At 40.0% G+C, this 22755-nt stretch overlaps 1 protein-coding gene across 3 annotated transcripts in view; it reads right to left on the minus strand.

The window, feature by feature from the left end:
- The window catches only part of SHROOM3 (shroom family member 3), a 323421-nt gene that overhangs the window by 247727 nt on the left and 52939 nt on the right, over positions 1 to 22755 (minus strand). The gene's annotated exons all lie outside the window — the stretch shown is intronic.

The raw sequence follows: 22755 nt of genomic DNA on the forward strand, positions 1-22755 counted from the left end.
GGGGATTCTTGTCAACAATCACTCTTTCAGTCCGTGGTTTCTATGACTTCTCCCTGGCCCCTGGAGATGTGCTTGATTGTTTATCCTTCACCCTCCTCTCTTCTGGGAAAGGCACCCCATTCTTTGTGGGAACTGCCCCTTCCTGGCTGTAGTCTGTGATTCCAGGGTACCAACCGGAGTGCCTCAGTGGCCACATGGCAGGCGTGTGACCTAAGCAGGGCCAATCAGGAGCCTTCCCTGGGATTTCTGCACTTGCAGGGAGTAGATCTCAGCCTACTGGGCTGAAGAAGACAACAAGCAGAGAGAGGCGATGTTGAGGGATGGAGAAAGGGTTCCTGGCTCCACTCAATGTCCCAGTTCCACTCGTCTCTAGGGTCTGGCATGCCCCTGTCCTTCCTGTGGTGATCCAATAAATAGCTTCTTTTTGCTTAATTGGGTGTACGTCATTTCCAATAAAAAGAACTTGGATGCCTGGCACCAAACTTGTTATGGTACATGTTTGGAAATATGTTCATTTTCCAGGAGCCTCCATAGAGCACTACCAAACCTGAAGAGCCATTTAAATCCTTTCAAATCATTCAGATTATGTAACACACACACATACAAAGAAAAGAAAAGGAAGAGAAGAGAAGAGAGGAAAAGGAGGGGGCGTGGAGGAGAAGACAGAAAATGAAAGAAAACTGTATGCCTTAATGAGAATTCACTCTACTTTTGCCTGTCTTTCAAAGTTACCAGATAGGGGCGCCTGGATGGCTCAGTTGGTTAAGCATCCAACTCTTGGTTTCAGCTCAGGTCATGGTCTCATAGTTTATGAGATTGAGCCCCGCATTAGGCTCTGTACTGACAGTGCAGAGCCTGCTTGGGGTTCTCTCTCATCCTCTCTCTCTGCCCCTCCCCTGCTTGTGCGCTCTCTCTCTCTCTCTCTCTCAAAATAAATAAATAAACTTTAAAAAAAAAGAATTCAAAGTTACCAGATAAAGGCTCCCATTTAACCACAACAAACATTTACTGAGCACCTGGTATGTGCTAGAGGGGGATATAGGTCAGAGACTATACAACTATACAGATGAATACATGTAGTCCCTGCCCTCAGGGGGCTCAGCACCTAAAGGATTCTTGAGGTTTGAGACTTCTCAAAGTACCTCTAACAGAGTCATTGATTCTTTTCCCCCTGTGTATCAGAAGTTGAGATAATTTGATACTTGATATGATTAGTAAAAGTGTAGCTCTCATTCTTCATTAGGAACACACATAGACACACATACATACAGTATCAAAATAACCATCTTGCAATTTCTAAGAATTATTTGAGTAGAAATTTTCCTACAACAAATACATCTCTTGTTTTGAAATATGACCTTCTGGATTTAAAAAAAAAAAAACTGAATCAAGGAAATAATTCATAGCATTTGCTTTGGAAGAAATAAGGTTTTGTGTCCCATTCCTAACATTTGCCATTGTTCTGTTGTAGCCACAATGCTGCAGTGAGGCAGCTAGTAGATTGTTCAACCCACATCCTTTTACAGGTGCGCACCTAGGAGGCCTTGGCTCCAGGAGCAGTCTGAGGTCACAGGGTGACGAGTTCTGGCCCAGGGTGCTACTTTGCAAACACCTGGCCGTTTCTTCTCTCTGCTAGCATACTTAGGTCCTCACTGGCCTGGGAATTAACAGAAGAGATCCCATGACGTTTAAGAAATTTCCAAAATGACTTCAGTCACTGACTGAAGTCTTAATTTCCAAAAAGAAAAAACCCTAAGATTTCTCTAGTAAGTCAGCAACTCAACTAAGGGAAATTCTTTAAATTTCATTTGCATGGACAAGAATCCCAAATCTTATCTCTCTATCTAGCACAGCATCTGAAAAAAAATGACAAGTTAGTCAGAGAGGAATTCTGAGAGGCCACACAGTCTGAGTTTAGATCGGCAGAGCTGAGACCAGTCTGCTGGGCATGCAGGGTTACGAATATTTTGTACTTGGGATGTATGCATCTTTACTGCTGGGAATGGGGAAGGGAAGGGAGTGGACCTCTGGACATTCTGTCTTTAACAGTCCAGGTAATTTGCCTACACCCATTCAGTGCCCACTGCTAATAAACGAGGGTGACTCACCAGTTCCTAGACAATGAGGGTGTGATCCAGGATGGGCAAATACATGGACTCTTCCCCATCTGCACCCATGGCAGGCATAGCTCACCTATCAAAGCTCAGACTCCTTTTACAACAGAGCAGACCAGGCAATTGTGATTTAGCAGAAACCTTACTGTTACCCTTCAAATGGTCTTTTGAGCACTAAGTATCTAGTCCCTTTGTAAGATTGGGGATAAGAAAGTCACCAAGTCATATCGCCAGGGAATGTATTTGAAGACAGTTTTAATGATAATGAGATGAACAGAAGTTTCACAAAGTAGGAAAGGACTTTCTCAAGTGAGAACATAAATACCACATCAATGAGTTCTGGGTATGATGAAAGTTTGGCTGGAAACAAAACTCCTTGCATTGGCTCACTCAGAGGAGGTTCCCAGGCCTCCCTATTAATACTTTTGTTCACAAATTTCCCCTGTATTTGTGGACTGGAGCTGGAATTGGAGGTAGCAGCATAATTCATGAAAGGGACCCAGGACCAGAAGCTTAGAGAACCAAGACTAGAGGCCGAAGTCTCCATTGATTGGACTTTTCCCAGGGACTGGCACTGGGACTTTGTATTTCTGTAAGGTATTTAATGCATTATTTCTATTAGCTGATGGTTTGGGTTTCTTTTCTGGTTTTTTTTTTTTTAATCATATTCATTTTCTCATAAATCATGACCAAAGTACTGTTACTGGAGTGTCAGCTGACTCAGGCCATTCAGTGCAGGGACTACTCTGGGTTCCCAGGGAGGGGCTCAAGTAAGGTAAAGTCTGATGGCCTTGCAAGGGAACCCATCCTTCACACCATGAGCATCTCTGCTTAGAGCTTCATCTGCTCTCAACGCAGAAAACTAATGGGGCAGAGACATAGCATAATTTGAACTTTAGAAATATTTTCATAATATGAAGGGTGGATTTTAGGGGGGACAAGATTAGAGACTAGGAAACAACAATACTGCAATGGATCAGGCTAGAGGTGAAGAAATATGGAGAAAAAAGAATAAGTTTGAGTAGTAGGAGGAGGTCAAATTAGCAGCCTCAGTAACTGATTGACCACAGAAGGTGGAGGAGAGGGAAGACTCTGTGGTGGACCAGAGGAGGAGAAGGACCAGAACCCCCATCTCCTCTTAGTCTACTGTTTGTTTCCATAATTTTCCACTAACCTGACTTTCCCGACCTCTCTCATTGTATTTGTGTCATTATGAAGTATCATTTCTGATTATTAGAAGTGACTCACATGTAATCATAGCGATGCCAGGCCCTATGTCAATAAGCTGAGCTTTCTACCCATCTGGTGTTTGAGAATAGGTCAAGACCAATTCATGTGCAAGATTGACTTCATAAAGTTGTACCAGTTGGGTAAGAGTGATAAGTCATCGATCCTAGGTCAGAAGAAAGACTTCTCAATGTGGGACTTCTCAACATGACCATAAATAATGGAATTATATTTGGCGATGGAGAACCTTTATTCAGACAAGCCTCAGCTTGAATTTGAATGGTTTTTAAATGTAATATCCAATTCTAGTTAATGACTGATTCTGCAAACCAAGACAGCTTTCACATCCTCAGTTCATTAATTCCACTGAAATAAAAACAAAGCCACTGAACCATTTAAGGGCAGATGTCAATTAGAAGACTGGAAACAATGGTCAATTTGTTAATTAGAAGTTCAAAAGGCAATAATAAATAGGCAGTAACAATTTGAAGACCACAGTTCAAATGACCCCCAAAGAACAATGAGAACAATGAGAGAAATTTTCTATTATGTCAAAAATCATGGAATCAGTCTCCCTTTCTCCTCTTTTAGTCTCAGTTTCTTTCTTGTGCTAAATATTTTTGTTTGTTTTTTAAATGTCTTCTCTTCCACTTTTCCCCATTGCTTTTTTCTCCTTCCCCATACTTCATTTTTTATTATAATTGGGTTATATTTCAAATAGTACTTCTCTTTTTTTTAAGCTTACTTACTTATTTTGAGAGACAAAGAGCATGAGCTGGGGAAGGACAGAGAGAGAGGAAGAGAGAGAATCCCAAGCAGGCACTGTGCTATCAGTGCAGAGCCCAACTCGGGACTTGATCTCACTAAGCATGAGATCATGGCCTGAGCTGATACCAAGTCAGACACTTAACCAACTGAGCCACCCAGGCGCCCCTCAAATAGTATATTTTTCACATAAAGTTTCATGCTTCATAGTTTATCATGATATAATTTACATACCATAAAATTAAATTCGCGTGTCATAAAATTCACCTTTGTTAATCACACAATTCAGTGTTTTTTAGTATATTCACGTTGTCATGCAACCATCACCACCATCTAATTTCAGAACATTTCCATTACCCCAAAAAGGGGCTTAATATGCATTAGCAGTTACTTCTCATTCTCCCCCACACCCAGCCCTGGCAACCACTAATCTTCTTTCAATCTGTATGGATTTACCTATTCTGTACATTTCATATAAATGGAGTCATACAACATGTGGCCTTTGTGACAATTTCACTTAGCACAATGTTTTCAAGGTTCCTCTATGTTGTAGCACATATCGGTGCTTTGTTCCTTTTTTATGGCTGAATAATATCCCACAGAATGGATACATTCCATTCAGTTTATCGATTATCAGTTAATGGATATCTAGGTTTCCCTCATTTGGGGGATATTATGAATAATGCTATTGTGAACATTCATATGAACATTTGTGTGGATGTATGTTTTTACCTCTCTTGGGTATATATCTAAGAGTGGAGTTCCTGCTTCTATGGTAACTCTGCATTTAACTTTTTCGAGGAACTTCTAAACTGTTTTCCAAAGTGCCTACAAAATGTTACTACACTTCATACTTTTCACTTAAATACTTAGGCTTTTAGAAACTGAAAAAAAAAATCCATTAAGTTGCCTCTTGCTTTCTATTAGCCTTTGATTTAGTTTTTATAGGTCATTCGTCCTCAATAAACTCATGGGTTCTACCCCAGTCCAGAAACTGTAGCAGCAGAATATTATAATGATGAGCTAATGAATATGCAGTGGTATATCACTTTTTAAGGATCAAAAATGTCTGACCTAGATAAGAAAAAGCAAAGTCCCAAGTCCTCTAAATTTCTCCCTTATCTTCAGCATTTTCTCAATGCCTCCCAAGTGAGGACAGAGATTTGTCACTGTGAGTGTTTGCTAATGACAATGAAGTCATTTTCTTTTAAAGGCTTTACTTCAGCAATTGCCCAGTTCTCCTTTCACCCTTGAAATAACTAGCTGTAAATGTGACCAAGGAGACGGAAGTATTGTTTTTTCCCAAACTTTAGAGTTGGAATCAGCAAACAGCTCTCCCTTCTCCCATAGTCAGCTTGAAAAGCATTTTCTTTTTCTTTTGTTTTTAAAAAATTGTTTAATGTGTATTTATTTTTGAGAGAGAGAAAGAGACAGAGCACGAGTGGGAGAGGGGCAGAGAGAGAGAGACGGAATCTGAAGCAGGCTCCAGGCTGTCAGCACAGATCCCGATGGGGGGCTCCAACTCATCGACCACGAAATCATGACCTGAGCCTAAGTCGGACACTTAACCAACTGAGCCACCAAGGTGCCCCCTTGAACAGCTTTTTCTTGTGTTTACCTGGAGTTCTCTCTCTTTCAGAGACTACAACATATGCGCAAACATCTGTTAGGGAGTCGTGAAAGAGCCAACAGTACAACAGCTCCGTGGAGTGTCCTCTGGAGGCAATGGAAATCCAGGACCAGTCTCTGACACAGAATCAACCACCTGCTCCAGCTCCGACTGGAAACTTAACACCAGGCTGGCCTGAGTGGCACTGTGCAAAGCGGTGAGGCATTTTATAGGACTCGTTCATGCAGAGTGGGGGTGCTCCACAGTTGGGTACTTTTATGAAATTGCCAAGGAAATCAGTTACAATCCAAGACTCGGCTGTGATTCTTTTTTCCCTGTATTTTAGCAAAATACTAACCATTTTCCACCTTAGCTCCTCCATAAAGCTCTCTTCAGTTAGTCATCATTCAGGTCTATGATAGGTCTTTACTGGATTTTTTGCTAATTCTCCCTCCCTAGGAACGCCCTCATCAACCTGTAAGATAAATGTGTGATTCAAGTTTGTTGCATTCTTCCTGTCACCCCAAGCTCCCTAGAGCCATGTTAAGTCCTCTTTACCCACCCCAACCCCACTCATTTTGGAGGTAATTTGGGTAGTGGTTCCCAAAAAGGCCACCAAATTCAAAGATTAAGCATTTTCCCTCTTTGTGCCTTGATCCCCATATACCCTGCAAAGGCTATAGCATCTAAAGCAGGCACATGAAGGTGGAAAGCAAAGTAATTTCAAGGAAATGGTCAGCATTCCAAATCTGCCAGCTTCCTGCTGCTGTTCTCCTTGATTATTCTGTTCTTACCACTCAGCAGGGGAAAAAAAAAGAAAGGAGAGAATTTTCTCGGCAAATCAAGACTCGGTTCATAAACTGACAGTAACATGGCCCTGCTTTCCTTTCTCTGGACATGTCCTCCCTACAGAGATCTAGAGCATCCCAAAAATCTGTTCAAGATGACAGCCAATCATTCTTTACCATCATGGGAGCAAATCTCAGGAATGAGCTGAATGTTATTGGGGGGATGGGGGGGGTTATAAACACAGTTTCAAGTTGCTCAAGTCATATGGCATGCATTTAAACCATTAAACACCTTCTTCCCAATATTATGTATCAGTTTCCTTCTAGTCTTTAACCAAACCTTTAACTTGACCCTTGGCCCTGTCTTTTTAGCCATTCCATCCTACTTCCATCTGCACTTTTAGGCTGACTTCGGTCTTGAAGTACTCAGTCCTTGGAGAAAGGTCATGTATTTTGGACCTCATGCCCACTCCCTTAGACCTCAGGTTGAAATTCCTTTCCTAAAGGTCACCTGGCCTGCACCCAAACCGGGACCCTGGCCTCTGCCCCTAGGAATCCTTAGAAGCACCTTCTCTAGCTCCTCAATTTTGCGACACGTTTGCCCATCTCACTTCATGGTCAGTCTCCTGCCTCTTCCCCACCCCCTCCCAGCCCACCTGGCCGGGGATCACAGGCAACCAAGGATCACAATGTCCCAAACAGCTCTGCCTCTCCTACCACAGACTGGAACCAGGACACATATAAATGCAACCACAACACAAGGGTGTTTTATTTGAAATTTATTTCCCTGGGTAAGCACTACCAGCCCACTATGTTTTGGAAGAAAAAAAAAGTCCTCATAGATTTGGAAGAAAGAAATTATTGTTTTTACCTCACAAAGCACATGGCTGCCACCCTGCCATGTAGCCCCCAGCTTATCACAGGTGAAAACTTGGCAGGTATTTTTCTGAAAAGCAGTAGCCATGATGAAAAGGGCCTTGGGGAAGGGTTGTGAGTGTGTGTGTGTGTGTGTGTGTGTGTGTGTGTGTGTATGGCAGGTGCTGAGTAATGGCTCCATACCTTCTGTGTATATGTATTGGAAGAACAGGAAAATTCTGACGATAGTGATATAAGCATCATTCTAGGGACTTTAAACTTTAGCCCCATAGAAACCCCTAAGAGTGGGTTCTCATTTTAAGTCATTTGCATTCTTATTACACCCAGTAGGTTGGGGAACATTAGTCTATCCTACCGGCAAATGGCAGCCAAGAGTCTTGTCTTCCGCTGCCACCTTGTGTCTAAGTGAAGAAAGTCCAATTTCATAGAGTTGGTCTGGCAATGATAAACCTGTATTTCAGAGCTGGAAGACATCTAAGAAATTCCCTAGCTCAGCTCCCGTAAATTTACAGATAAGAAAACCCAGACCCAGACTGAAATGAAGAGCGGCACACTGCTTCTCGGGACAATTAAACTGGTAGCATGTACACGTGGGTCAAGTCCTCAACAACTCAGACCCTCAATGTACATGGCAGCAAGAACCAGTGTGTCCAAATCTATTATATGTCTCATCCAGTAAAAGTATTTCCAAGGGATTGCGGTCATCTGTAACACAGCCAAAGAAGCAAAAGTGAGAGCCAACATTTATAGAGCACCTGTCTCGGATCAGATACTGTGGTAACTGCTGTTGTCTGTTATCTCAGTTCTTTCAGTCATCCTCTGAAGCGACAACTATTATTATCCTCATCTTACACTTAAGGAAACTCAAGTTAAGTAACTTACCAAAAATCACACAGCTCCCTCTGGCAGAGCGGGCATTCAAACTTGGGTCTGTACAGTACAGAGTCTGTGCTTTTAACTCTTTATCATTATGCATCACATTGACTTCACTCCTATCCAGTTTCACTTTATAAGATCCCCTAAGCACCCATTCACCTAGTACCTTTCTTCATCCACATCCTGTGATCTCCCTTCCTTCTGCTCTCATTTACCACGGTCCTCAGACCCGCAGCTACACCATGACTCACAAACTTGTTAGAAATGCAAATTCTCAGTTTGCATCCCAGACCTACTGAATCAGGATCTCTAGTGGTTGGACCTCCCAATCCGACTTTAACAAGCTCTTGGGGGATCCTGATGTCTATCAAGTTTGCGATTCACTGCTATGAACATATAGGTAGTCCGACCATTGTTTGAAATTAAAGCGTGAATGAACACAGCAATTTTTTTTAAATGTTTTTTTTTAATTTTTTTTTAATGTTTTTTATTTTATTTTTGAGACACAGAGAGTCAGAGCATGAACGGGGGAGGGGCAGAGAGAGAGGGAGACACAGAATCGGAAGCAGGCTCCAGGCTCCGAGCCATCAGCCCAGAGCCCGACGCAGGGCTCGAACTCACGGACCGTGAGATCGTGACCTGAGCCAAAGTCGGACGCTTAACCGACTGAGCCACCCAGGCGCCCCTAGCAATTTTGGAATGGGTCTGAAAACAGAAAACAGAGAGAATGTATTTAGTTTAGGGAGAGGCGAAACTCCAATCTTATTTAGCTAGAGGGAAAAGACTCCTGGAATTTTTAGTTTCTTCCAAATACCACCTGACCCCTTCCCTGTAGGCCTTGAGAGAGAAAGGTTTTCCACTTAGCAAGAGAAGCAAAAAACGAAGAGCTTCATGGATGGGCACAGATGCAAGAGGAGACAAATTTCCATCCTCAGGCTGGTATCCGGTACCACTATCCTAATGCTCTTGCTCTCATCTGGGGCAGGGGAGGGGGGGGCGGGCACTGGCTAAATGTTTTACTCATAAGCTCCCAGGCCTTTTGGACAGTGTTCTAAAATTCTCAAGCCACTTTTTTAACAATACATTTTTCTGGTGATAAAGTAATACACGCTAATAACCCTAAAACTTTAGAAAACTATGGAAACCATAAGGACAGTTAAAAGAACCCATTCTCTAATTCTTCAGAGATAACATTAACAGTTTGTTGTATCTCCTGCCAGTCTTATTCCATGCAGAGATAAATATTTTTCATGGCGCATATAGATTGATTTCAACATTTTCACACTATAAAATAATACTGATGAAGACTCTCTATAAATCTTGATGTGAATATTAGATTTATAGGAAGAGAATTATAGTGTTAAAAGTTACAACCTTTATCTTTTGTTATTGGCAAACTGATTTTCAAGAGCCTGTAGCATTTTATATTTCCACCAACAGTACCTGCAAGTACCCACTTAAACCCTTCCTCAGTCAACCCTGAAAATGTTCAGATTTTCCCAACTGCTGAGAGTGATCTGCATTTTTGGCATTATTCAAGGATTTGGAAGGTGAGAACAGCATGTATTTTATCCTCCTCCTCTATCTGAGAATGCCAGACCTAGATAACCTAAATGATAAGATAAGAACAAGTTCACTTTGGGATACATTAATCTCTACATAGAAAAAGTTATTAGATGGGGCGTCTGGGTGGCTTAGTGGGTTAAGTGTCCCACTTTGGCTCAGATCATGATCTCATGGTTCGTGAGTTCGAACCCCACGTTGGACTCTGTGCTGACAGCTTAGAGCCTGGAGCCTCCTTCAGATTCTGTGTCTCCCTCTCTTTCTGCCCCTCCCCTCCCCCTCTGAAATATAAACATTAAAAATTTTTTTTAACAAGTTATTACATAAATGTCCAAAACTTCCTAATGGAGTATTTACAGAGTATAAGAAGTACCTGCTAATTATCCTTACAACCCACATACGTAAAAAGAACTTTTTAAATGCTTTAAATCAGGATTCAAGAATTCAAATGTTTTCAGGAGTTACGTAGGTAAATAAATTACAGCAAACAAACCAGGGAAATAAAATAGGCAGCATTTTGCAGCAAATGTAGACTGTGCACCAGAAGAAAAGCATTCAAATTTATGTTTGTTTGTTTTTTATAATTTTTGTAAATGTTTTATTTATTTTTGAGACAGAGAGAGACAGAGCATAAGCAAGGGAGGGGCAGAGAGAGAGGCAGACACAAAATCCGAAGCAGGCTCCAGGCTCTGAGCTGTCAGCACAGAGCCCGATGCGGGGCTCGAACTCACGAATCGCGAGATCATGACCTGAGCCGAAGTCAGATGCTTAACTGACTGAGCCACCCAGGTGCCCCTCAAATTTATGTTTAAAAAATGATCTGTGTATACTTGCAATGAGAAATCTGAACATGAAGTTTAAACATAATCCCATTTATGACATCAAAAAGAAGAAAATACTTAGGAATGAATTTGGCAAAAGAAGTACAAAACATATTCTTAACATGTACAAAACATTATCAAAATAAATTCAAGAAGACATAAATAAGTAGCAGAACATCCATGGTCATGGATCAGAAGACTTAATATTGTTAAGATGGCAATATTCCCCAAACTGATTCAATGCAATTTCTATCAAAATCTCATTTGACTTCTTTGTAGAAATTGACAAGCTGATTCTAAAATTCATATGTATACTCCAGGAATCTAGAATACCTAATAATAATCTTGAAAAAGAAGAACAAAGTTGGAGAACTAACACTTTCTGATTTAGAACTTAGCATAAAGTCATGAATACAGTATGGTACAGAGGACAGACATAAATAGAATGGGATAGAACTGAGAGTCCAGAAATAAACCCTCATATTTATAGTCAATTGGTTTTTGACAAGAGCATCAAGATAATTAAGTGGGGGAGGAACAACCACTTTAACGAAAGGTACTGAGACACCTGGATATCCAAGGGCAAAGGAAGAAGATAGACTCTTACCTGATACTATATTCAAAAATTAACTCAATACATCAAAGACCTAAATGTAAGAGCTAAAACTATGCAACTTTTAGAAGAAAACATAGGCATAAATTTTCATGACTCTGAATTAGACAATGGTGTCTTGGATATGATAGCAAAAGCATAAGTAACAAAAGAAAAAAATTTTAAATTGGACATTATCAAAATTTTAAATTTTTGTGTTTCAAATGACACCATCAAGAAAGTGCAAAGACAGAGGGTGCCTGGGTAGCTCAGACGGAGCACAAGTTGGGGAGAGGCAGAGAGAGAGGGAGACACAGAATCTGAAGCAGGCTCCAGGCTCTGAGCTGTCAGCACAGAGCCCTACATGGGGCTCAAACTCACAAACCATGAGATCATGACCTGAGCCAAAGTTGGACACTTAACCGATTGAGCCACCCCAGTGCCCCTAAATTGTATTTTTTTAACTATAAATTTATCTCTTTGTCTCATTTAAGACTCAACTCCCGTGTTGTTCAACATTAACAATATGAATCTAGGTTTCTTTTGTTAGTATTCACTCTTTTGTGCCTTTGTCCGTCCTTTTGGTTATGGTGGAGAGGGCCAACTATAAAAATATATAATTAAATTATCTTTACAAATTATATCTTATATCTTTACAAATTATATCTGTATAAATTATCCCATTTATAAATGGAGAAGACTTGGGCATATAGGGAGAGAACTATAAGAGCTAAATTTTCATCTTACCTAATAGAAAGTCAACAGACAGTATCAGCATCTGACAAAAATCAAGAAAAATTTGGGGCGCCTGGGTGGCTCAGTTGGTTGAGCGTCCGACTTCAGCTCAGGTCACGATCTCATGGTTCGTGAGTTCGAGCCCCGCGTCAGGCTCTGGGCTGATGGCTCAGAGCCTGGAGCCTGCTTCCGATTCTGTGTCTCCCTCTCTCTCTGCCCCTCCCCCATTCATGCTCTGTCTCTCTCTGTCTCAAAAATAAATAAACATTAAAAAAAATTTAAAAAAAAAAATCAAGAAAAATTCATATAGGCACATTATTAAAAATATGGTCACAAATATTTTTAAAAATGGTTAAGAGTTGAGTTGTTGCCTCAGAGAATCAGGAATAAGGTAGGATGGCATGGTGGGAGAGGAGGGTGCTAGCACCTTTAGCCAAGTTGTTTTAGGATACAGCATTCTATTTACCTTTCCCTGCCTTCTGGATTTATTGTTAAGAATATTGATAATATTCACAGATATGATTTATTGAGAATGTACTATGTGCTAGTATAAGTATTATAAGTATACAAAGTGGAAGTAAAGTCAACTTCTGGGAAAAACCTGTAATATTGGGTCCCAAAACAAAACATACAAAATAAAGTGGATACCTTAAAAGATTCCCCCCCCCCAAAAAAAAAGCATTTGATAAGATTCAACGCATATTCATGTTTCAAACAAAATCTTAGGAAAGTAGGAATGGAAGGACATTTCCTTAAACCTCCTTTAATCTTTTCGAGAACCTTCGTAAAGTGAATGCTGTTATTATTGCCATTTATCAGATAAGGAATCTAAAGTTCACCAGGCTTGTAAGCAGCAACCCTCTGTCTGGCTGCATGACTTGAGATCTTGCTACCATCAGATTCACCTTAGATTAATGGGACACAAGTACACAAAGTAGTCCTCAGGATGAAAAAAACAAAACTCAAAGCAGTACTCTGTATATTGTCTCATATCCACAAGAGGGCACTGGGGCTCATTTAAACCCAAGTCTAATGTTCAAAGAATGAAGTAATTGTATAGTATCAAACTGTAATAGTAAATTTGGAAACCCGCAAGTATATATTCTTCAAGGTCCATCTGCAACTTGGGCCACAATTGACAGCTTTTCACTTTTCAGTGACAACCCTCCATAGCTAGTTAGAGTCTTCATATGCTTCTCTCTATCTACCCCAACCATCAAGGGACACTCAGGCCATATTAAGAATAGACTGCAAAACAAGCTGATCAGTACCTCCTTCGTGTAGTGGTGATGTATGGATGCTATTTCGATGATTTTAAATTAAGAGTACTGAGGGAGAATATTCTTCTAGGGAGGATGTTTCAGACTTTGGGAATGGGGGAATATTGTGTGTGTGATTTGGAAAAAAAAAAAGCATGATCAACTCTTCATTTGAGAAATTGGTTATTATTTCTATAATACAAATATTAAACAAAGGTGTGAGGGATTTTTATGTTTACCAAAAAGGCAGAAGTTTTAAAAACTGAGAAATCTTGTTCATTTAAACCCATTTGGGGCTGTACAAAATATTTTCTATTATAAAACATCAAGGTCTCTAAACGTTCATCTCCTTCTTCCATGTTTACAGCCACTTCCTTGGTTCAAGTCCATATTTATCCACTATCTGTTTCTGGGGTTTTATAAATGGGGGCATAGTCTAGCCCAGGGAGAGGGCTGTAGTACTGGGTTCTAGAGGTGTGTCAAAACAGAAGTGGACAGGGGCACCTAGGTTGGCTCAGTTGGTTAAGTGTCTGACTTCAGCTCAAGTCATGATCTTGCAGTTCATGAGTTCAAGCCCTGCGTTGGGCTCTGTACTGACAGCTTGGAGCCTGGAGCCTTCTTCAGATTCTGTGTCTCCTCTTTCTGCTCCTCCCCTGCTCTCACTCTGTCTCTCTCTCCCTCAAAATAAATAAACATTAAAAAAAACCCACAGAAGTGGACATTTTGAGAGATGCAGAAAAAACATTTTATGAAAGTTTGCACCCATGCTTGATTTTAAACAAAATCTTAGGAAATTAGGAATAGAAGGGTACATCTTTAAATTAGTAAAAGATATCTACAAAAATCCTTCTACAAATATACTTTATTTAACTTACAAGGTAAAAGGTCAACATACAAAAAATGAATTAAATGCTACACATTAGCAACAAAAAAAAAAACCCAGAAAACAAAAATTTTTAAATAGTACCATTTACCAAAGCAAATCAAACACCTGGGAATAAATCTAATAAAATATGTATAAGACCTCTCTGCTGGCTATTACAAAATATTATTGGGCAAAATTAAAGAAGACCTAAATAAGTAAAAAGATAAACGATGTTCATGGATTGAAAGACTCAATACTGTTAAGATGTTAATTTCTGTTAAGATGTTAATTTCTCTAGAATAAATGTATAGATTCATCACAGGATTAATCAACATTCAAGCATTTCTTTGTGGAAATTGACAAGCTGATTCTAAAATACTTCTGAAAACACAAAGGACCAAGAATAGCTGAGGCAACCTTAAAGAAGGACAAAGGTGGATGACTTCCACTTCCAGACGTCAAGACTTGTTATAAAACTATAATAATCAAGGTTGTGCAATATTGGCACAAGGTTAGAAAAGCTGACCAATGGAGTAGAATGCAGAGAGGAAAAATAGAAGCTCAGATATACGGTTACCTGATTTATGAAAAGGTGACATTGTAGTAAACCAAGAGAGAGGGTTTTGGGTTCACTGAATAACCATATAAGAAAAAGTATCAGGATTCTAATCTCACACCACACACAAAAATCGATTTCAGATGAATTACAGATCCAAATGTGAAAGATAAAACCATACAGCTTTTAGAAGAAAGCATAGGAAAACATCTATGTTAGGGTAGCAAACACATCTTTAAAAACTATAAAAAGCAGTAAGCATAAGAATACAAATTTTTAAATTAGAGTATATTAAAATTAAGAACATCAGTTCATCAAAATATATTATTACAAGAATGAAAAAGTTAAGTCTCAGATTAAAGGAGGACATTTGCAATATTTGTCTTTGACAAAGTATTTGTACCCATAATATATAATTAACTTTCACAAATCAATAAGAAAAAGACACTATATCAAAATAAAAAGCTTGTGTACAACAAAGGAAACAATCAATAAAATTAAAAGACAACCTACTAAATGGAAGAAGGTATTTGCAAATGACATATCTGATAAAGTGTCAGTCTCCAAAATATATAAAGAACTTACACAACTCAATACCAAAAAACCACAAATAATCCAATGAAAAAAATGGGTAGAAGACATGAACAGACATTTCTCCAAAGAAGACATACAGTTGGCCAACAGACATGTGAAAGATGCTCAACATCACTCATTAACAGGGAAATGCAAATCAAAACCACAAAGAGATATCATTTCACACCTGTCAGAATGGCTGAAAACAAAAACACAAAAAGCAAGTGTTGGTGAGAATGTGGAAAAAAAGGAACCCTCGTGCACTGTTGGTGGGAATGCAAATTTGTGGAGCCACTGTGGAAAAGAGTATGGAGATTCCTCAAAAAGTTAAAAATACAATTCCCATATGATCCAGTAATTGTCCTACTGGGTATTTATCCAAAGAATATGAAAACACAAGTTCAAAAGGTTATGCACCCCTATGTTTATTACAGCATTATTTACACTAGCCAAATTATGGAGGCAGCCCAAGTGTCCATTGTTTGAGGAATGGATAAAGAAGATGTTGTGCACACACACACACACACACACACACACACACACACACACAGGAATATTACTTAGCCATAAAAAAGAATGAAATCTTGTCATTTGCAACAACACAGATGGATCTAGAAGGTATAATGCTAAGCAAAATAAGTCAGTCAGAGAAAGGCAAATACCATATGATTTCATTCACATGTGGAATTTAAGAAACAAAACAAGTGAACAAAGTGGAAAAAAAGAAAGAGAGAGAGAAACCAAACCAAGAAATAGACTCTTAACTATAAAGAACAAACTGAGGGAAGCGGGTGAGGGGATGGGTAAAATAGGTGATGGGGATTAAGAGTACACTTATGATGAACACTGAGTGATGTATAGAATTGTTGAATCCCTTGAAACTACAGTACACTTGAAACTAATATAACACTGTATGTTCATTATACTGGAATTAAAATTTAAAAAATAAGAAAAGACAGGAAACCCAACTTAAAATGGCAAAAGACTTGGACACTTCACCAAAGATAGCCAAATGGCCAATAAACACATGAAAAGGTGTCCAACTTCCTTCGCTGTCAGAGAAATGCAAATTAAAACCACAATGAGACACCACTTTATACTCACTAGAATGGCTAAAGTAAAAAACACCAAGCATTGGCAAGGGTGTGAAGCAACTAGAATTCTCATACTCTACTAGCAGGAGTATAGATTGTTATAACCGTTCTTCACAAAGATGTGGATGGAGTTTAACAACAACAACCAGGGATGGTGAAGAACCCTGGGGCCAGAAATATCTTCCTCAGGGCAAGGATAAGGAGAGGGAATGGTTCTGAAACACAATGAGGCCTGTAGCTCTAGGAGAGGCTGGCCAACAGGAGCCATGGCGTTCAATAGAGGAATGCAGCCCCAGTAAACCTAAGGCCCACTTTCCAATTTCCCATCCACTATTGCAACTAGAAACCAGAGGGCAAGAGATCAGGCTGCTAGAGTCCATACAGCTCAGCTTCTTGGGGCCCAGAGCATGGTGAAGGGAAAAGTGTGGATCTGGAGGCACAAAAAGAAAGTCAAACTTGTTTTAGGGACACCTGGGTGGCTCAGTCAGTTAAGCCTCCCACTCTTGGCTTCGGCTTAGGTCATGATCTCGCAGTTTTGTGAGTTTGAGCCCCACATCGGGCTCTGTGCAGGCAGCACAGAGCCTGCTTGGGATTCTCTCTCTCTCTCTCTCTCTCTCTCTCTCTCTCTCTATCTCTCTCTCTCTCTCTCTTTCTCTCATCTTCTCTCTCTGCTCATTCCCCACTCGCACTGTTTCTGTCTCTCTCAAAATAAATAAACTTAAAAAAACTTGTTTTAGGGGTGCCTGCATGGCGCAGTCAGTTAAGTGGCCGACTTTGGCTCAGGTCATGATCTCACAGTTCAGCTCTGTGCTGACAGCTCAGAGCCTGGAGCCTGCTCCAGATTCTGTGTCTCCCTCTCTCTCTGCCCCTCCCCGGCTCATTCTCTGTCTCTCTCTCAAAAATAAATAAACATTCAAAACTTTTCAGAAAAAACTTGTTTTAAAATAACAAAAAACTTTTGCCAGAAATGTCAAAACTGGAGCATGGACTCTGGAGTCAGAGTCCATTGGACCTGGGCCCAAGTTTGGCTTTGTTACAAACCAGCCAACAGGTCTTTAGGCTATACACTTAACCTCTCTCTGCGTCAGTTCTTCATCTGTAAAATGGGGATAATAATAATAATCTACCTCATAGAATTGTATAATAAGCAAAAGAAGGAATATAGGAGAAGAATTAGCACACAACAAGTGTTTCATAAGTGATGGGTACTATCTTTAAATTTAAGTGTCCCCCTTTACATATTCTATTCTCATTTAAAGAGTTTATTAAATCTAAATATATCCTATATTTGTGCCTATGAGTAAGAAGCTCCTTTCAATAGAAGTGTTCCCCAATCTCTTTTCTAGAACCTTCCAAAAAGCCTCTCAAATTTGACTTTCTCCATCAAGACTTCCCTGAGCCCTCATCCAGAAGAAGACTTTTCTGTGCATTTAGAGGCCAATGTCCATTCCTCTCTAGTGGCACTTACCACAGTCCTTACTGAAATACAGCCCAATATACACATGTCTATTCTCACTTCCTTAAGAGCAGGAGCCATACCTAAATCTTAATTATTTTGGAGTTAACTGTAGTACCTCACAAAATACTTGATGTATAAATGTTTGTTATCGTGAATTATATTGGAATTTTTGTGTATTGAATATTACTTGAAGCAGGTTTACCATCGGTTGACATTTCTAAATTCTATAGTTATACTGAGTATTTGTTGAGAGAATTTCCATTCTGTTCCATCACTGGCAGCAAAAAGGAGCTAATCATACTGCTATTTACTGACCATCTTCTCTGTGCCAGGGCTTTACATATTATGTCACGTAATGTTCACAACCAGCCCTTGAGGTAGGGACAGATGAGGGAAATAAGGATCAGAGAATAATATGATTTGCCCAAGGCCACAGCATCTAATAAAACCTCCACAAAGGTCTCTACCCAGACCTCCACAAAGCCTATATTATTTCCACGATGTCATGTGACTCCACACACTTAGTGTAGACTGATGGCAGGTATGAACAGGAACTTCTGGCCTTTACTTGTTTCCTTCATTTGTACAATGAGGGAGAACCAGATGTACTTTGTTCTAAAATGTATGATTTTAAAGAAGTAGCTTTGTATGTTCATATCATGTGCCTGTGTTGATTACTGCTGGGGACATTTCTTTCTTCATAAAATTGGTTAGAAAATACAGGTGTTCTCAGTTTCCATCACAAATGGGAGAGGCAGGTTTGGTGAAACTGCCTTCTATGGGACTCAAATTTCCCCTTCTTCAGTTTCTGGGTTAGAGTGAAGTCAACAAAAGTGTGATTTGTGTTTGCATAAAACCAGAACACAAAAGAAAAGATTTGGGCATTATTGAGTATTCCCATACTGAAAGGGCAAAGTTCACTTTCCGTAGCAAATCTCTTTATTCAGCAAATATGCCTTTTATCCGCTGATGATATCCCAAATCTCTCTAGTTTTCCCACTATCTTTGGGAGATAGGCAGAAACCCAGCCACCATTTCGTTAAAATAGAATATATTTGATGATTAAGGGAGTGGAGTCAAGGTAGCATTAATTAACCATGAAATTTGTGAACTCCATGTTTGTGATTCATAAAGAAAGAAAAAGTAAACCGGTCCTCCTGATACATTGCCTAAAAGAGGAAGATCCCTCCTTCATCCTCTCTCTCCCGACAATCTATCCATCTATCCATCCATCCCTCCACCCATCTCTATATCCATCCATCTATCTTCCTTGAGCTATCTACCCATCTGAACCTCAGACCACCTCAGGAAAAGTAGGCATACAGCATTAACATTGCACTTAGGACAAAGTGGTTACCCCTACCTGTGGGAACTCTTTGGGAACCAAAAGTACAAGCTCTCCATCTGTCAACATGAAATAAAAAGCTGCCCAAAGAAGAATCCTATCTCTGATCACATAAAATTAGATTTTTCTACCTCACAACCAGAAAAAACAAACCTGCATGACTAAAGTCAAGAGAATAAACTAGAATTCACACAATGGGAAAGGACTGAAGACTTCCGATCACCTCACCTCACTCAAAACCCTCCAATGGTTCCCCATCCCACTCAGAGGAAGAGCCAAAGTCCTCACCTTGGTCAAGGGTCCCAACATGATATGGCTGCCCCCTAGCATCCCCCTTACTTCCTCTGCCCTAGCTCCTCAGGGCCTCTTTCCTGATCTTCTGACATGTGTGCCACGCCTCTATAGGACCCTGGGACTAGCAGTACCCTCTGCCTTGTATATTCTTTCCTTTCATATCCCCATGGTCTACTGTCTTACCTCCTTGTTATTCCATTACTATTTCATTGATTTTCACTCTATTCTCTATTACTACCTTTCCTACTTCTTTGAGATAATAAATTATTGTTTAAGCCATTAAATGTGGGAAATAGTTGTTACTTAGCAATAGATTACTGAAACACAAAGGAAAACAGTTTCTCTCCATATGAGCTACTTTAAGAGGTTCTGAGAGAACAGTTTTAGTAAGCCCAGACATACCGCTGAGGTTAAGAATTGTTAATGTGTCCAGGGGGCCTGGGTGGCTCAGTTAGTTAAGCATCTGACTTCAGCTCAGGTCATGATCTCACAGTTTGAGGGCTCGAGCCCCATGTCGAGCCCCATGCTGAGTTCCTACAGCTCGGAGGCTGGAGCCTGCTTCAGATTCTGTGTCTCCCTCTGTCTCTCTCCCTGCCCCACTCACGCTCTATCTCTCTCTCTTAAAAATAAATAAACATTAAAAAAAATTTTTTTTAAATTGTTAACGTGTTTGGCTGATATGCTGTAAAATCAGAACTTATACCATGTTAAAATGAATAAAAATGTGTTTTGCTCAGAAAGTTGAAATGACTTGTCCAAGATCACATAGCCAAGTAGGAATAGATTTAGAGATACAGCTGGTGTTTTCCTAACTCTCAGTTCACTGTACATTTATTTACTTGTTCTACAAATATTTACTGAGCACATTCTTTATTTAAGACACTATGTCATGGGCTAGGGATACAGAGATGGTCCTTGTCCTTGGAGAGAGTACATTTCATCAGATGAGATAGACCTTAAGCAATGAATTACTTAATTTTGTTTGTTTAATTACAACTGGTATTAAGAGTCATGGGGGGAATAGGGTGCTTTAAGAGTATTTGATGGAGGGAGGGGATCCTGAAATAATCTGGAGAGAACAAAACAGTTAAGCTAAATCCAAAGGATGAGTAAGAATTAACTAAATGTGGAACTAGAGTGTATTATACTAAGTGAAATCAGTCAGGGAAAGACAAATATATGATTTCATTCATATGTGGAATTTAAGAAACACAGCAGATGAACATAGGGGAAGGAAAGGAAAAATAAGATGAAAACAGGGAGGGAGGAAAACCACAAGAGACTCTTAAATACAGAGAACAAACTGAAGGTTGATAGAGGGGAGGTGGGTGGGGGGATGGGCTAAATGGTTGATGGGCATTAAGGAGGGCACTTGTTGTGATAAGCACTGGGTGTGGTATGTAAGTGATGAATCGCTGGGTTCTACCCCTGAAACCAATACTACCCTGATGTTAACTAATTTGAATTTAAATAAATAAAGTAAAATAAAATAAAGTAAAAAAATGAAAAGAATTAACTGAATGAAGAAGGGAATGGGGAACATTCTAGGCAGAAGTAAAAGCATGTATCTTTTCCACAACATCAGTGGCTTCTTCTACAATATGGTGTTCCTTACTCTTCAATGCCTGGGTCAGCAAGATAATTAGGAGACAACATAAGAGGAAATATATATATATATATATATATATATATATATATATATATATATATATATATAATTATATATAATTATATATGGAGATATATATGGAGAGAGAGAGAGATCAAATAAGAGTGAAGCTCTCCTGAGAGATTTAACAAGAAAGTAACTAGTCCAGGAGAACATGTAATGACATGAAAACTGAAAGATGGGAATATTCAAGCTGTTAACAAGTGGTTTGGGTTATATACATCCAAGAAAAAGGGTCTCAACAGAAAATCCTGTACCTCCAATAATTTGTCTTTGCCCACTGCTTTCATTACAAACACCTACTGCACAATGGGTCAGATACAGAGAGTGATGGCATCTTTTGGGGCTGGGGGTAGGTTAGAGCTACATGTTCAATGTGATTTCTCAGGTCACAACCACTTTTCATGGCTGACAATGTCTGTGAAGATAGACCATCCAACTCCCTAAAACTTCAGTGCTTTGACTTCCTCATCCCAGAAACTTCCCCTCCACTTGATTCAGACACCTGTGTTCATGACATATCCTAGACCTGTCAACAGGCAGAAATGCTCTCACCCTCAAATCTTAAATGCTTACACTCCAAACTCTGAACAAACCTTCCCAGTCTCCCAACCTTGCCACAGGTTCTCTGTGTTGTGCTCGCCACACATTTTCTCCTACCTTAACAACATGTTTGGTCCGTTGCCACCTGCGTTTTGTTTCAAACTGTTTGTTCCTTCCTACCTTCAAGTCCTTGCCCATCATGCCTGGTGCTTTGTCTTCCTATGGCATTCATCTGTCAGGACTACAACCTTGTGCCATCTACTTCTGTTTTATATCCAGGCTGCTGAGCCCTGAAGGAAATACCAATACACATTGGTGCAAAATCATGGTCTCTCAACTAAGCTGACAATCAACACTGCTCCTATTCCCATGAACCACACACTCCCCACATCAGATGTTCACACTGATCTTGTCCACTATCTCTCTTCCATCAGAAAAAAAGATAAATAAAAGCTCACAACACCAGAAGTACATCAACTTTCTGCTCCTACCATCAGATGAAGTTGCCTAGAAACAGAGCCCGAAACAGGGATTCATGTGTGAGTGATTTACTGAAAGGTGTTCTTGGGAGAAACCTGTATAGAAGGGACAGGGGCAGCTGACGTCTAGCCTCTCAGCCTGATCCCACAGGATCTCTGAAGCATGAAAAACAGCACAAGCACAGAGTTGTCCACTTGGAGGCAAGAGGGACAGATTTTTGTACTCTCTCAATCAGTCATTGGCTATCAGCCATCCCCAGAGGATGGTATGTAACCTGTAGGTGTTTTCTGCTTTCAGCAGAGGACAAGTTTCCACGAAAGAGTGCAGCTAGGAACCCTAGCAGCCCATAGAACAACAGCTCAGGGTTAGCAACACCAGTCAACCAAGGGGACCTGGGCATAGCACCAACAGCAGCTCTCACAGCAAACCCACAACCTTATTTACATGAACAATCTCTCTCTCTCTCTCTCTCCCTCTCCCTCTCCCTCTCCCTCTCCCTCTCTTGTTGCTGAATTCCTCAGTATCTCCCACCCCACAACAAGCTCCTAACCCAGCGTGAATGATCACTGCAGCACTCATTATACTGTAGTTTAACCATCAGCTTACTTTCTTTCTAAACTCCCACGCAGTGGGAGCCATTCATTCTTGTCAG

This window comes from Neofelis nebulosa, chromosome 3 (assembly GCF_028018385.1).
Source record: "Neofelis nebulosa isolate mNeoNeb1 chromosome 3, mNeoNeb1.pri, whole genome shotgun sequence".
NCBI lineage: Eukaryota > Metazoa > Chordata > Mammalia > Carnivora > Felidae > Neofelis > Neofelis nebulosa.